Source organism: Bidens hawaiensis, unplaced genomic scaffold (genome assembly GCF_021521415.1).
Source record: "Bidens hawaiensis isolate Kalapana, Puna unplaced genomic scaffold, B.hawaiensis_p1.1 tig00018436_1, whole genome shotgun sequence".
NCBI classification, from domain to species: domain Eukaryota; kingdom Viridiplantae; phylum Streptophyta; class Magnoliopsida; order Asterales; family Asteraceae; genus Bidens; species Bidens hawaiensis.
Window position 1 is genome coordinate 255430 of NW_027492787.1, and position 17328 is coordinate 272757.

Here is a 17328-nt window from a genome sequence, read left to right on the forward strand (position 1 = left end):
ACGGATTTAAACACAAATATTTTCCATTATAATGCATTTAACTCTTCCTTAATTTAAGCTCAAAATAAAATAAAATTGATCTTAAAATTAATTAACATTTATACCCATTTTTATTAAACGAAAGTTAACAAAAATAACCTTATAATATTTAATGACCATATAAGCATATATCAGCCATGCATTCTTCAAAGTGTTCAAATCATCTATATCTTCACAATTTATCTACAACTAATTTAAATTTTGTATGATATATTTGTTTTTATTTCCCAGCTTATTAATTTATTTCCAACTTATCAACGATGAAATTCGAAAGTGTGACCATTCTTATATATTGATATTTATAAGTAATAACAATATTATTAAAACCATGAATTCTAAATGTTCAAACTTATGGTAATTTAAAGAAAACAGTATTTGATGGTGATACATGTACATACAATTATTTTTCACAAGACATTGATGATGATGGTTTTGTTGCAAATTGTTGTGGCTATTATATTACTGAATGTTAATATTACTTTTATTACTTAAATATTAAATATATATAATTATGGTCAAACTTTGGAATTTCAAGTTTGATCAAATTAAAGTCTTGATTGTGTTTGTAAACTTATTTTTGTTAAATGTTTGAATCATTTATAATTACAATAATTTGTTTCCAAAATGTCCACATTTAAGTTATTCATTCACGTTTATATTTATATTTATATTTATATTTATATTTATATTTATATTTATATTGTGTATATATAATTTTTTCGTATTTTGTTAAAAAAATTTTACTATGTTTTAATTTGTGATCAAATTTTGAATTTCAAATAAGAACAAATTAAAAATCTTGATTGTTTTACAAACTATTTTTGTTAAGCAGTCAATAAATTAGTTTAAAACGGATTTGACATTTCCATAATAACAAATTATATTTCAAAACTTTTTAGAGTTATATATATATATACGCACACACACACTTATTTAGCAACCGATTTTATGATAAAAACACGAAAATACTATTATTACCCCGTATATTTACTAATATGTTTTGTAGTTTTTCAGGTCTTGGACTTTATTCATGTTGAAGTAATCCTTATAGATTGCAATTTTTGGATGTTGATTTAATTAGATGCTTAATTTTTAATTAATATGTGTTTTCTTTCTCATGTTATAAGTTATAAAAATGTTTTAACTTTTTATTTATCTTTGTTAGTGTTTGTGTGTTTTTGTATTTGAATTTACATAACAATTTAATGTCTCATAATTTATGTAAAATTATTCTTTTTATATAAATATGACATTTGTATTTTACTAAATTTATAATATATATATATATATTAACCTAAAATAATTTCCAGATTAAGGTTAAACATCCATTATAATACAAATTAATGGTTACATAATGTTATTTGAAGTTAAAAATCCGTCATTAAAAATATTCCAATATCAAAATACTATCAAGATTTTTTTTTAAATTCTATTAAAATACCAATTAATGGTTACACGATTCACGATTCTAATTGAATTTGAATTCAATATTATATTATAATAATATGTTAATTATGTCAAAACTATTGCTTAAAATAAAACCATTTGTTCCTTAATTTACGCATAATTTTGGGTATAATAGTTGTAAGACGAATACCATTTAATTATGTCAAATGGATGCTTAAAATAAAGCTCGCATTAAAAGTTTATAAATCTCAAAATACTTTCTAGGTTAATGTTTTTTGAATTATTCAAGATTATATTAAAATATTTTAATTATGTCAAAAATCTTGCTTAAAATAAAACTCTCGGATCATTGAATTATTCACGATACAAAAAGATAATACTGAATCCTTCATGATGTTCAGCAACCTCTTTAAGCATCAAATTCATGAGATTGGTCTCAGGAAGAATTCTCCATGTCAACAAGAAACAAATCTCATAAATGTTTTACATGATTTCCTTCATGATCTTCAGCAAGAGGTTTTACCTTATGAACATGTAAGTGAGTTGTTTTTTTTACCCTTATCAAAACAAGGTTGTAATCTGGTTTGAGAATGGAGAGTATACGAATTTTAAGCCTAAAAAACTATTGTCATGTGATGATTTGATCATGTTGAGAGAGCATGACCTGTTGAAGTTATCTAATGCAAGAAAAGAAGTTGCACATCTTGAGTTGAGCGGAAGTGAGTTTGAAGGTGAAATGGTTTGAAGAATGTTGTAACTATGAAAGTGATTATAAAGATTTTCCAGACAATTTGGAGTCTGATGATGAACTTTAAGATAAAATATAAATTCTTTAGATATTGTTGTTAGATTTAATACAAGTAGTAGATGGTCAACACCTCTTTACACTTTCTAATAACTATAATTTGGAAGTTAAGATTTATTGGTTCCATATAACGACTTTAGTAATGTTTATATGTTACTAATTATTATACATGTTGTTTTGTGTGGTTTATATTTATATAATCTGCTATTGTGTTGCAACAATTTTCAGGTGTGTTAGGAAAGGTGATTTTCTTTTGGTTGAAGTTTTCAAGATGTTGATGATGGTTTAATAGCAAAGAACATTATTAGTTATTTTGTTGATGTGTTTTGGTTGTTATGCTCAAATTAACTTCTTGTAATTTGAAAGTTTTAATATTAAGACAATGTAAATCTATTAATTTTTGGTTGGTATGGTGATGTGTTTAGTGAGAATGTAAATCTATCAAGTTTTAATAGTTAAAGAAAGGGATATTGGTTTTTAATACTCTTAACTTTGACCCATTGGTATATGACACTCTCAACTTATGATTTGTCTTCCACCACTCCCAACTTGTAACTTGTTTTCTCATGTCACTCCCGAACTTAACAGGCCTAAACCTCGTTAGTTTTTTTGCGAATAAATTACCAGAATAGTCCCTAATGTTTTATCAAATATTCAACTTTCGTCCTTTAACATTCTTAACTTTAGTCTTCACACTCAAACCCTCTTCCCTACCAGTTTCCAATTGCTGCTTAAAACCATCACCGTCACTAGCACTCTGCAACATCAACATCGCCACCACAGCCGCCTACCACCACCACTGCTGAAAACGCCCCGCAAATCAAATCAGGAGTCGCCTGAATCGCCACCCAACCACCATCTTCCTTTCATATTTAGTTACCTAAATCCAAACTCACCTGTACCATCACCGCCTCCTTTGCGATTTACGTTCAAAGACCACTGAGCAAGTTGTCGCCATCCTCAGATCTCCTAAAAGCCATTGTTGTCCTCCTCCAGGTGGCTAAACATGAATCGTAGGGGTGAAATGCCCGCCTTGAAACACCAAACACGTCTATTGATAGGTGGCGGTTTAAAGAGAGGAGTCTATTGATTCAGGCGGGTAGAGATCGACAGTGGTGGTGGTGTCAAATTAGGTTAACTAACCAAGTGTCAACAATAAAGAGGAGGGGTGATTGATGCTTGGCGGTGGAAGCGACGGTTGGTGGCTGTCAGTGGTAGTGGCGGTTGGTGGTTGTCGGCTGGGAAGAGGGGTTGTGGTTGGCCAGAGAGGGATGGAGGGATATATAATAAACAAAATTTTTGATTTTATCCCTGAACTTTAAAAAATGACATTTTTTATCCAAAACACTAACGAAGTTAGTGTCTCGTTATTCCGGGAGTGCCAGAAGAAAATATGTTAAAAGTTGGGAGTGTTGGGGAACATTTCGTAAGTTGGGAGTGTTATCTATCAATGAGTCAAAGTTTAGAGTATTTAAAACCAATATTCCTTAAAGAAATATATGTTTGTTTAAATTGATATTTAAATTGATTATGTTTAGTGACATGTTATTCCACCTGCGTGTCACGCGGGTCTATACCCTAGTTAAAAGAATATAAAGAAGATAAAAGAAGACGAATATAATTTGAAACCTCTAAACAAGTTATTAGTTACCAAATAGAAAAACAATTAGAGTTTTGACAAATATACTCTTTTAAATAATTAAATACAAAAATACGAAAGAAAAAATTGAAAATCAAATATTTATTTATTGAAGTTTGTATAAAAGTATTATAATCAAATATTGGGGACGTATGTATTCAAAAGATATGGCAAATGAATAAATAAAATTTGTTTGTGATTATGATGGTTTGCCATTGTTACAAAGGGAGGGAATGCATAAATGATGGCAGGGCATGTTATAATATGTTACACAATTGACTAAATATATAATATCTGAAGACTTATTAAAAAAGTGGTGCATGCACAGAGACAATAATATTTTGTTTCCGTTTGATAATATGTTCAAGTTGGTCCGCTACCATCCATGTCCCATTGGCAACAAAATTTCAGCATCGTGACTACGGATAGACACGTGGAGAAACACGATAGACATCAGGCTTCTATAGCCTCGACCCTAGACAACTATCCAATTCTTGACTTCTAGCCCGACAAACCGGTTCCGTTTTGATACCACACCAAAATCGGGTTTCAACCTGGCTCTAACCTATGGTTCGTATAAGAGTTGCACCTTGGTGACTGGCATTGATTTGTGACTTGGGTATGTTTGAAACCGAATCAGTGTCTGATGTTAGACCTAATTCTATTGATAATCTTATCGTTTTTAAATTGTTTGAGATCAAATCTCAATGACAAATGTATGTGTATTGTTATTTTAGTCAAATGTAACAAAACTGAGTTAGTGATTTTAAAGAAATGTTATGTCAGTAACTTAAACCGATTATATTAAATCATTATTACTAATCCCAATCTATAACTTATACTTAGCATAAGTGATAGCTTAAAATACTTTTTCATTTAACGGAAAATTTCTTTTAATCATTTTTGTGTGTTAAACTTGATTAAAAACATCACTCTCAAACCTAGGGATGGCAAAAATCCCCGAATCCGACGGGGAAACCCGAAAACCGGCTTATTTCGGATCGGGTTGGGTTTTGTTTTTTCGGTTTCGGGTCGGGTTTCGGAGATTGTTTCGGGGATTGTTTCGGGTTCGGGTTCGGGTTTAGGTTCAGGTACCCCCGCCCCGACCCGCCCCGATATAATATATATAAATATAAATATAAATAATATATATATATATATATATATATATTAAAAACCTACATCCAGTTTCAATTTCATATCTGCATATTGCCCCGCCGCCCCTGATTGTGTGATTCACACTTCTCTCCGGCCGATGCGGCCGTGAATTTCAGCTCTCCGGCAATCCAGCTCTCCGGCCCACTTCTCTCCGGCCGACGCGGCCGTGAATCCAGCTCTTCGGCAATCCAGCTCTCCGGCCGACTTCTCTCCGGCCGACGCGGCCGTGAATCCAGCTCTGATCTGTTCTTCGGACGGAGGTAGATCTGATTTTCACACTTTGATTTTGTAATTGCAATTGTTAGATCTGATTTTGTTTATAGCCCACCCCAACTTGTTAGATCTGATTTGACACCAGGAACTTTAGTCTGCATATAACGATAATGTCATGTATGGTCTGTTAGATCTGATTTATGCATCGACTTGTTAGATCTGATCTGATTTTCACACTTTGATTTTGTAAGAACTTCCTTGGGGTTAAATTCACTAATTCAGTATATCGTTTAACCGAGGCTATGAGTGGTAAGAACTTCCTTGGGGTTAAATTCACTAATTCAGTAACTTCCTCACAATCACCCTGTGCTTCAGAACAGAAGCAAGAGATTTGAACTTGGCCCTTACCCCCATTGAGTTCCTTTAATTCTTCTGCCTTCTTGTTTAAACTTGAGAAAGCAGAGAAACCAGTGTCATAAATCATTTAAAGCCTGAAAATACTTTGTCAGATTCATTTTTTATTTAAGAGAAACAACCGTTAGAAATTGTACAAAGATCCTTAACTTCAATTGAGGAATTACATCAATAACAACTCATGATGGAAGTTTTTAATAACAATTCTGTGTTAGCTACAATGCAGGATAAAGCTACAGCCACTGGACTGGATCTGGATCAAGATAAACTTCATAGTTACATTGCCTAGCACTAGTTTTGTAACTGATATCATTTTGTAATTTAGAGATAACTTTATAACAACGATCAATTATATCTCCTTGCACGTAGGATTTCTTGTATAGATACAGATCCTTGCAACGGATGGTCATGAAAGAGTTTTGATATATTATTTCGGTAGTGTGAATGTGTACTGGTCATGAAACGGATGGTCATGAAAGAGTTTTGATATATTATTTCGGTAGTGTGAATGTGTACTGGCTTGCTTTTAAGAGTTTTGATATATTTTTTTACAAAGTGTTTGAACAGGAGTTGGGCTATGAAAATTCGTTTGTAGTGGGTTGATGTAATTGATATTACACAATGATTTAATTGGTTTATTTCAAACTTCTTCTTTGTAGGTTTTTACAACTATATGGCATCACAAGGTGATAAATTTGCTTCAGACACTTGTACTCCTACTCCCGTTGCTTCAAACACTCCTACTTATTCTACTCCTCAAGGAAGCAGTGAAGGGGTACATGATTCTAATGAACCACCACCAACTAACTTTACTACCCACGATGAGTCTAACCTTGATGATACTTTTAAAGATGGTCAAAATGTCGGTGGTAAAAGGAAAAGATCTGCCGTGTGGAACCATTTTAAATTAATGAAAGTGAACGGTGAAGATAAGGCGGAATGTAACTATTGTAAGAAAAAGCTAGGAGGTTCAAGCAAAAACGGCACATCGCATTTACGAGATCATTTTGAACGTTGTCCAAGACGAACTGTTAAGGATATACGACAAAGCATCTTGATTATGGAGCAAAAGAAAGTTGATGGTAGTTCATCATATCTCTCCAACTACACGTTTAATCCAGACAACTCAAGGAGAGATCTCGCGGAGATGATTATTGTGCACGAGTATCCTCTTACAATGGTGGACCATCATGGTTTTAGAAAGCTTGTTCAAGGTCTTCAACCTTTGTTTAAGGTTCCGAGTCGAAATACCATCAAGAGCGACATTTTAAAAATTTATGAATATGAAAGGGTGAAAACTAAGAAACTATTAGGGAGGATCACAAGTAGAGTGGCAATAACTACTGATATGTGGACAGCTAACCATCAAAGAAAAGGGTTTATGGCCGTCACTGCACACTTTATAGATGACTCTTGGAACTTGCAAAGCCGAATCATGAGGTAAAGCATATATATTGTACAAGTCTAATATAAAGTTAGTTTAAAACTTTAAATGTATTTTACACTTATATTGATGCATAAATTTTATATAGGTTTATTTATGTGCCTGCACCACATACAGCTGATGTTCTTGCAGATACGCTATATGATTGTCTATGTGATTGGAATATTGGTAGAAAAGTGTCTACTCTTACCGTTGATAATTGTACCACAAATGATGCAATTATCAACAAGTTACTACAGAAGCTTCCATTGAGATCACTCATGAGGAAAGGAGAGTTGTTTCATATGCGTTGTTGCGCGCACATTCTCAATTTGATTGTTCAAGATGGTTTGTCTGTTATTGAGGATGGGATTGAAAGAATTAGAGGTGGTGTTTTATTTTGGTCTGCATCAGGAAAAAGAGAGCAAAAATTTGAGGAAGCAGCCAATCAACTTGAAATGGAATACACAAAGAAACTGATCGTTGATTGCAAGACTCGCTGGAACTCTACTTATTTGATGCTTAGTGTTGCTATACCTTATAGACATGTTTTCACGCGATTAAAGCAAAGAGAGTCCAGGTATACTAGTTTGCCTACGGACCTTGATTGGGACTTAGCAACTGAGATATGTAACAAGCTACAACTATTCTATCGGGTAACTCTTTTGTTTTCTGGTAACAAGTATCCTACTGCTAATGTCTTTTTCCCTTTGATATGTGAGATTCGTTTTTCTATGCGGGAGTGGACTAAGTCTTCTATTGTTGACATTAGTCTAATGGCGTATAAAATGATTATCAAGTTTGATAAATATTGGTCTGTAATTCATGGGATTATGGGGATGGCTGCGGTTTTAGATCCACGTTACAAGCTAAAATACGTAGAGTTGCTTATGCCTGCCTTATACGGTGAAGAAATGGCAAAGGAAGAGTTTAAATCTCTTGAGGATTTTGTCCGAGCTTTTTTTAAAGAATATGAATCTACCAACTCACGTGGTAAAAACTACTATGAAGGTATAATCATATTAATATTTAATGAGTATAAATATAAATTGCTAATATTTGATTTATCTTGATTCACATTAATTTATAGGTGGTGGTTCGAGTTCATCTTTATTCAGTTCGGGGTTGTCAGAGTGTTCTTCTGGTGGATTCCAAAAATTCCTATCTGACATTAAATCGAAAGCTAAGGTGAATGATGACTTGAATGATATGGCGGAGTTAGATAACTACTTGAAAGAAAATCTTTTGCCTGATGAAGTAGAACTGGATTTGTTGCTTTGGTGGAAGACAAATGGAGGTAAGTATCCGACACTTCAAAGGATGGCAAAAGATGTATTGGCAATTCCAGTTTCCACCGTTGCCTCTGAATCTGCGTTCAGTACAAGTGGAAGATTAATAAGTCCTCACCGAAGTCTACTTCACCCAAAAACTTTGGAGGCTTTAATGTGTGCTCAAAGTTGGTTGTTGAATGAGATTCGAGGTAACGCTATATTGAATATTACATTATTTCTCATGTTATTTATCTTCATAATCATGAATATATGTTTATGTTATTACTATTAAATATAGAAACTTGTTCGGAAGAGACCGAGGCATATTGCCGCACCATTGAATATGAAATGGATGTGGAAGAGGTAATAATATTTATAAAATTTACTATTTTTGTAACATAGCTTTTATTCTTTTAACTTGGTTGATTTATTGATAAATATTCTTAATGTAGGTATGTACTAAAGAAAGTGGCACGACGACTTTGGATGATTTGGTTTGATTTGGTATTTAGATTTGGTCGCAAGTTTGTAGTTTGTGTATTTGGCATGATTTTTCGGCCATGTAGACTTGGTTTTATTTCCTTTGTAACACATTGTTTCAGCTTTCATGTGTGTGATGCAGAAGTTTATTTCGATAAATGTTCAGTTATGTGATGAACGAATTTCGGGTCGGGTCGGATCGGTTTCGGGTTTTCGGGTTCGGGGACGGGGCGGGTCGGGGGGGTACAAAAAACCAAACGGGGAATCCCCGAATTAAACCCGACGGGTAATGGGGCGGGTACGGGGATGGTTTTTGGTTTCGGGTTCGGGTTTGGGTTAAGCAAAACCCGCCCCAAACCCGCCCCGTTGCCATTCCTACTCAAACCCAGATGTTTAATAATTATTTTGTCTTCATTCAATGTACAACCACCCCAATGTTATGATATTAGCGTTGTAGCCTACAATACTAGTTGATATATATTGGTAATTACTTGTCATCTATCGGATAGTGCCGTTCGCTTGTTATAAAGTACATTGTCATGCCTAAATACATTTCACACTATTTTTCAGTTTAATAAGTTTTGTTAAAAGAAAAAAATATATATAAAAAAAAGATGATAATAAAAATCAATAGAAGGCGTTTATGAGCATGGTTCTGGACTGTTATATACGAAAGAAATAATATTATTTCAGGTAATTGGACCAATTAAGGGTGGCAAACCTAACATAAATTTTGGGTCAAGATGGATAAACTTTAAAAGTAAAATGGGTTAGGATGGATCATAAAAATTCTACAAATGGGTTAGGATGGGTTGAAAATATACAAGCGACTTTCATTTATAGGTTAAAAAGTGTTAAAACAAAATATCCAAGTTATCCAAAATTTATCTATTTAAAAATACCCAAACTATCATGTGCGAAACAAAACTCATCCGAAACCCAAAAAACGATCAAAACGAAACAAAAACCCCGAACTGACTAAAACGAAACAAAAACGAAACTGAACCGAAATAGAAAAACAACCAAAACGAAAAAAAACGAAATGAAACCGAAAAACTGACCAAATCGAAACAAAAAAAAGAAAAATGCAACCGAGAAGCTAACCAAAACTAAACAAAAACCCCGAATCAACCAAACTGAAACAAAACTGAATCGAAATAGAAAACCGACCAAAACGAAACAAAAAACCCGATATAAAACCGAAAATTTGACCAAAACGAAAAAAAAAAGCGGAATGCAACTGAAAACCGGACCAAAACAAAACAAAAACACCGAACCGACCAAAACGAAACAAAAACACCGAATTGACCGAAACAAAACAAAAAAAACCCAAACGAAACTGGACCAAAATAGAAAAATGACCAAAACGAAACAAAAAAAAAGCAAAATGTAACTGAAACCTGACCAAAACAAAACAAAAACACTGAACCGACCAAAGCGAAACAAACGAAACGAAACGAAACTAAACCGAAATAGAAAAACGACCGAAACGAAACAAAAAAACCAAATTGAAACTGAAAAGCTGACCCAAAGGAAACATAAAAAAACTAAATGCAATTTAAAAACCGGACCAAAACGAATCAAAAACACCGAACCGACAAACGAAACAAAAAAACTGAAACGAAACTAAACCGAAATAGAAAAACGACCAAAACGATACAAAAAAACCGATATGAAACCGAAAAACCGACTAAAACGAAACAAAAAAAAAAGCAAAATACAATCAAAAAGCTTACCAAAACGAAACAAAAAAACTGAAACGTAGCCGACCAAAATAAAACAAATGAATCGAAACGAAATGAAACCGAAAAACTGACTCAAACAAAACAACACTGAAACCGAAAAACCGAGAAATCGAAATTGAAATCATTGAAACCGAGCAAATACCGAAACCGACCGAAACGAAAAAAAAAAACCGAACCGAAAAAAAACCACGAAAAACTCGAAATTGAACCGGAACAAAAAGTGATTTTTTTATGAAAGAGGACGGGAGAAACATTTTAGTTATTTTACATTTTAAGTTATTAATTTTTTAATATTTTTTTGAGGGGTTTTTAAAACCCTTTGTATGTCAACCTACACTTGGTCAAGATGGGTTAGTTTTATCCATCTTAACCCATATCCATCCTAACCCTCTATTTTAAAGATCCATCATGACCCCGTATCCATCCTAACCCATACCTATCCTGACCCATCATCCAAATCCAATCCAACCCACTCCTATTGCCACATCTAGACCAATTATCACTTAATACTGTGTCACAAAATTACCATATTACATATTTTTCTCATCCAGCACGATTAACTATTACAAATATAACAAACAACAGCCTATAATTATAATCAATAGCTTATATAAAAATACACAAATACGAAATCCATGAAAATGAAATAATCTATTTGGGTACTAGATGATTATCATAAAGGATACACACATCATATCATAATTTAATGTTTACCCATTTCCTTTTAATTTTATTTCAATTTCAACAATTATTGGGCGCAAAACTGACAACCGATTTACTCATATCGTAACCGACACGTGTCCCTTGCTGCTGCACATTACCGATGATTGACAACGACGAGTCCGTCGGTGCAAACGCCAAACAAAACTTCCCACGTGAGTCCACCGGAATCAGATAATTCTCAGGACGCAACGGCAGCGTCCTCCCACCCGCGAAATTAAACGCCACCGTCGGCACCGCCACTCGAGTCAACGACGAGAAATCAAAACACGTGTCGAACAATGAAAACCCGTCGGTGGGTTTCAAGTTCCTCGCTTGCTTCGTGAACGTGTCACGCAGCAACCCGTACGCCTGGCTCTGCAACCGAGTCACGGCCGTACCCGAGTCGACGATTGCACCACCCCTACCCGAATCGTCGACTGCGAATATCGACGGGGGAATTGCCAACGGGCGTCCCCCCACGGATATCCCAGTCAAACCCACGTATAAATAAGTTTTGACCCTCGGGTTCCGTAGTAACGGCGCGGTAACGGCGTTACTCGGAACCGGGGAATTAAATTCCAAAGTGGAGGCTTTTGCGGAGTCACGGTCGACTAAACAATACGAAAACGACGTCGCTTTGATCTGTGACGGTAACGATAACGGGCCTCCGCCTAACGCTAGTAACCCAGCGGATCCAACGAATAACCCTTCGTTATCATGACCACAACCCACGGCTACTTTCGGAACAGAACCAGTGTTCCCAAACGACACCGTTTCGGTAACGAAATCACCAACGGTAAAAGACCCGTCTCCGTACGACACCTGGTACAAGCAACCGGAGCTCCGGCAAGCGGTGACTTCCAACGATTCGCATTGTGGCGATCCACAAGGTAAAGAGCTGTAACTACTTGAAGCCGCCGGGTCGTAAATCGGGTCGGCTTGTTGGTAGCAGTCGGAGCATGGTTGGCATTGGAGCCACGTGATGTCACTTCCGGTGTCGATGACCATGTAATAAGACTTCGCCGGCGTGCCTAACCCGACTTTGGCGAAATACTCGCCGCTGCCTTGTGAGATACCTGACGTCACCGGGGTTGATAAATCCTGTACTGCGTACGTCGAACTTGTGGGACCCACTAAGGGTTTCATGTCCGAGACGTTGGTTCCGGCGAGTGCGAAATTGAGGTTGGTGACGAGTGAGTTGACTCGGTGGGTGTCGCGAGTGAGTCGGTCACGGGTTAATGACTCGTAGTTGTCATGCTGGGTGTGTCGGATTGAGGATCTGGGGTGTACGGTAAACGATAACGAGGTTGTTTGAGTTTGAGTTAACGTTTGTTGTTGTTGGTCGGATCGTGTGTGGAGGAAGGTGGGGTTAAGGACGTCGATGGTTTTCAGGACGGAGGAGGTGACGTCAAGGGTGGTGGTGACGGAGGTGGCGGCGGTGGTGGTGAGGAGGAGAGAGAGAAAGAAGAGAGAGAAAGAGGAGGCCATAGTAATAATAATAATAATAAGTGGTTTGGTTTCTGGTTGTGAGTGAGTTTAAGTGATGAGAAAGAGGATGACATTTATGCAGGGAAAACAGGACCCGTGACGTCACAGTCTTCTGCCAAAGACAAAATCTTCATGTATTTTATTTATTATTAATCTTTTTTATTTATTGGTGATTATTAATATTTTTACTGTTGAATGGAGTTGTTGGTGTTTGTTTAATGTTTGTAAATTTAAGTTGTTGGAATATTTTGCTAAAAGTTATTGTTTATTACAGTTTAACGGCCTAAAGAACAACAATCTTTATTTGGTTGTCAAAGTATAAAGATCACCAGTAAAGAACTAAATTTTCTCAAGGGAATAAAAAAATATATATCATGTTTAGTACTTTGTAGATGTTCCTTGTTTAGTACGGTGGGTGTTTTCTTTAATATTAAACTATTGTTTTTTCTTTTACATATATTAACTAGATATATTTAGATTAATCATCTTGAAATACAAGCCATCATTTTCACAGACCTCAAATTTCTCTAGAATCCTACATCTCACAACATCTTCTACTTAATTTAATTGTAAATATGTTATGATATAATTGATTAAGTTAAATGCTAACATTATTGATGACAAATGTTAGGTCCTCACCAATGACAACGGGCTTCAAGAAACTAATATGTATCCGGATCTCTAATTACAAGCATAAAATTCCTAAAGCAAGACTTGGAGAGTCAGAACATATAAGAGGATCTGAAAATGAGGTATGACAGTCAACACTAAAATAGAAGGTGAACAATATTACATTGGAGAATAGTGTTAACCCTTCTTGGACTATAAAAAGAACTCCAAACACCAAGAACAAGCATTCATTACACTTTTCAAGAAATTCACATTCCACACACACAGAATTTGCGTTGGTTCTTAATATTTCTCAGCGTGGTAATTTACATCTTGACCCTGATATGTTTAGATACCCCGTCTTAACTTTCAACAACTATTGTTAGGGTTGTAAATAGAATAGTAAATTACTTTGTTGATCGGTATAGAATTAATATGATATGATACAATAACTTCCTTAATTCGGTCTATAATGCTATAGGGGTCGAAGACAAAACATTTAAGTTGAATTTTTTATTAGGCCACCAACTTCAAAGTATGTTTGGCCTTTCATGTTAAAGCAAATCTAATAATGGCACCCTAACAAATGGATTTTATGGATTACGCAGTAACTTTTATGTATCGGATCCACTATTGCCACTCCAACAAACATATCCATATCATATAAGAAGTACCTAGACGCAATCTCAAGATTTTGAGATGCCATCCCATAGTTCCATCACTTTATAGTAGCAATGAAGACATACAACTGAAAAGTTATTTGGTGGTTTTTCGATACGTCTAATGAATTGAGCTTAGGACATATTGAAGATATATACAAGATACACTATAACAAATAATGAGAACGAATACAACGATGATGTGTATGTAATGGCACTCCTGCATAATACGATAATTGTTCAAGAATACCATTATGAAGCATAAAATTATTTACTTTTAACGGCGTTCTTTAATTTTACAATGCAATTATGCATTCCATAAGAAGTTGAAATCTTGTGTAAAGTAGATATGACTTATAATAAGCCTAAAACACACTTGTAGCATGGAACACAAGATGTCAAAGTAAACGTAATTACGTAAGCAATTCAATTGTCTTCCTAAATCCTAACACGTCTTCTTGTGAATGGTTTCCGAGAATATAAGGAAAAAGCTTATTATGAGTGACAAACCTCATAATTACTAGCTTAAACCAACTCATATACCATCTCTAGTTTTGAATCCGGAGTCCCTATGTACTCTTGGCTTGTTTTAGTCAAGTACCAACTACCCTGAACTTTAATTTATTTATGCGAAAAGCCATCATGGATATGACACAAGCTACCATGAATCCAGGTTTACATACCTCGATTTAACACTTCATATAAAACTCTTAATAGGTCATTGACAAATGAGTATTGAATCCAACGTTAGGGTCCGTAATTAGAGATTATCTTTCATCCAACAATCGATAACTTTTCCCGGCAATCAATGAATCTGATGTCTTTAAGAATACATTAGAAGTTATTACATTTATCTAGGAATGATAAGTCAAAAGCATTCCAATATCGATTGACAAAATGATAAATGATATAAGAACTACATCGTTTTTATGTTTTATGGATGAAACATAGAAGACGGAAAACAAAGTTGGATGAGGAAGCTTGATGTTTATTTTATTTTATTAATTTTCTTTTATAGTTTGTTTGTTCTTATGATTTTGTTTATTTTTATACTTGTACTTTTTTAGACTTCATGTGACTCTTTTCCTTTTAATGAATTTGGAATTTGAAAAATTTTTATTTGTGGATATTAAACTGATCAAATTTTATTATTATATTAGTTTTTATCTCCCGTATTACGATAGTCGTTTAATATTTTTTGTTTTTAATATTTATTTATTTTTAAATTTTTATTGTATAAAAGTTAATAATATACTTATGGTTTGATATTAAATTGTTTCACAAATAAATGAGATGTTATAACCCGGTTTAAAAGCTATATGAGTTTGATGTGACCCAGGACCCGTTTATTTTTTTACTATAAAATTGGTTTTTTAATTATAAATAACATATATCTTTTGTAACAAAATCATATATTAATTTTTAGTATATTCCTAATTTATAGGATTTTTGTATTAAATATTTGGTGATATTAGTTTTTAATTTAATAAGATGTTATAACCCGTTTAATAAATATCTGGGTTTGATAAGACTCATACCCGTGAATTCGGGTCAAATGCATAAGAAGCCTCCATTTAAAAGTTAATCAAATTTGATGACTATAAAAAACAGGAAAGCGACAACATCGCGACACATAAGATTTCTATGTTTTCATTTATATATGTTATTGATATTTATTATGTGTAGAAGTTGATAGATATTGCATCTTTTAAGACATAAAAAACAAATATCTCAGTCAAAATGTGGAAATTTGAAAAGTATTTTAGAAGCTTTAAATATTTATTATATTTATAAAGAGGAGATAAACTTTATGATACAAAGTAGTACGTCGGTTTCCTTTTGGAGGATCCTTTTTCTTTTAATGAAAAAAAAAAGAACAAAAGCATTTATTTTTTATACCTAATTTAATAATTAACATAATTAAATATATTTTTATAAAAGGTGGGAAGTGAAATTAATTGCTAATGTCAACTAAATTATGCGTGGAGGCTAATAAAATATGGAAATTAAAAATGCTACTTTAAAACAAAGTTTATTTATTTTTTCTTTCCAGAATGGGTAGTTAGTTTTGGTTTAAACACAGATTTTTCAAACTAGTAAGTTATAGGAGAGTTATCAGAAGAACTTCGATTGAACTCAAACTAACAGAATCGTCTCGTCGAACTTTACAATACTAGATCTTAGGTTTTCATTTTTCGATTTCTAACTTGTAGATTTTAAAAATTTTGTTCAGATTATTGTGTATTTTTTATCATTAATTATGTTTAGTTTATTATTTTTCTCATTGTGTCTTTTCCTCCATATTATGTCTTTTCTTTTAATTCATTGTGTTTATATTTTGCGATTCATTATGTCTTTGAAAAATTCTTATATTTAAGAGACTTTTAGTGTCACCCCCCCGACTAGGTAATTGCAGAAGTGTAATACAGGAATGTAACAGACACCTTTGGTATCAACCACACTGTTATAAAGAAAAATTACAACTAATTTACATCACATTACATTGGCTGCTACTAAATTTACAAACTAGGCGAAAAGCACATAAGCAATTCTCAGGGCTTCTTATTTTTTACTATATACTTGCGTCTATTTACAACGATTTAACGTCACTCTTAACACTGAGCACGTAATCAATCATTCCAACTTTGGCTCACCTGAAAAACATGTTAAAACGGGTCAACTACGTCTAGTTGGTGAGTTTCAAGTTTCACGAGTACGAACAAAAACCAGTATACGTGTTTGTAAAGTTTACAGTATGTATGTATGTATGTATGTGTGTGTGTGTATGATGTTTTTATACTAAGCCACAAGTGAAACCGAAACGAGCTAAAACATATGGCCACCCCTGCCCACGCACTCCCGTTGGCATTTAACAGCCACTTTGCAAGTATGTACTATGTCTAACACCGCATCGCAGAATATAGTAAGTTTAAATGACAATGTACAACTGAGTTAACATGTTCCGGCCTACCCCTTCGGCCCTGTCAGTTGGCTTTGTCAAACCGATAGTACTATCCACACGTCACTATCACGATGTTAATCACTTGTGTTTGTGGGGACTTTCAAGTGTTAGTACTTAGATAATTCACATGTAACATCCTTAAATATTTTAATATTAAATAAAGAAAGTCGCGTTTAATTATCGTGTGTCAATATTTAATTGATGTTAAATAAAGAAAATGTCATGGACTTGGATTAAGTAAGATGGATTAAAGGGTAATGGGCCTTAGGTCCATAGGCTTTAAGGGATATAAATACCACCCTTAAACCATCCTA

At 34.0% G+C, this 17328-nt stretch overlaps 1 pseudogene; it reads right to left on the reverse strand.

Moving 5' to 3' along the window:
* Nucleotides 1-11192: 11192 nt before the first annotated feature.
* LOC143556112 (protein ASPARTIC PROTEASE IN GUARD CELL 1 pseudogene) lies at nucleotides 11193-12823 on the reverse strand (annotated as a pseudogene).
* Between the last annotated feature and the right edge of the window lie 4505 nt (nucleotides 12824-17328).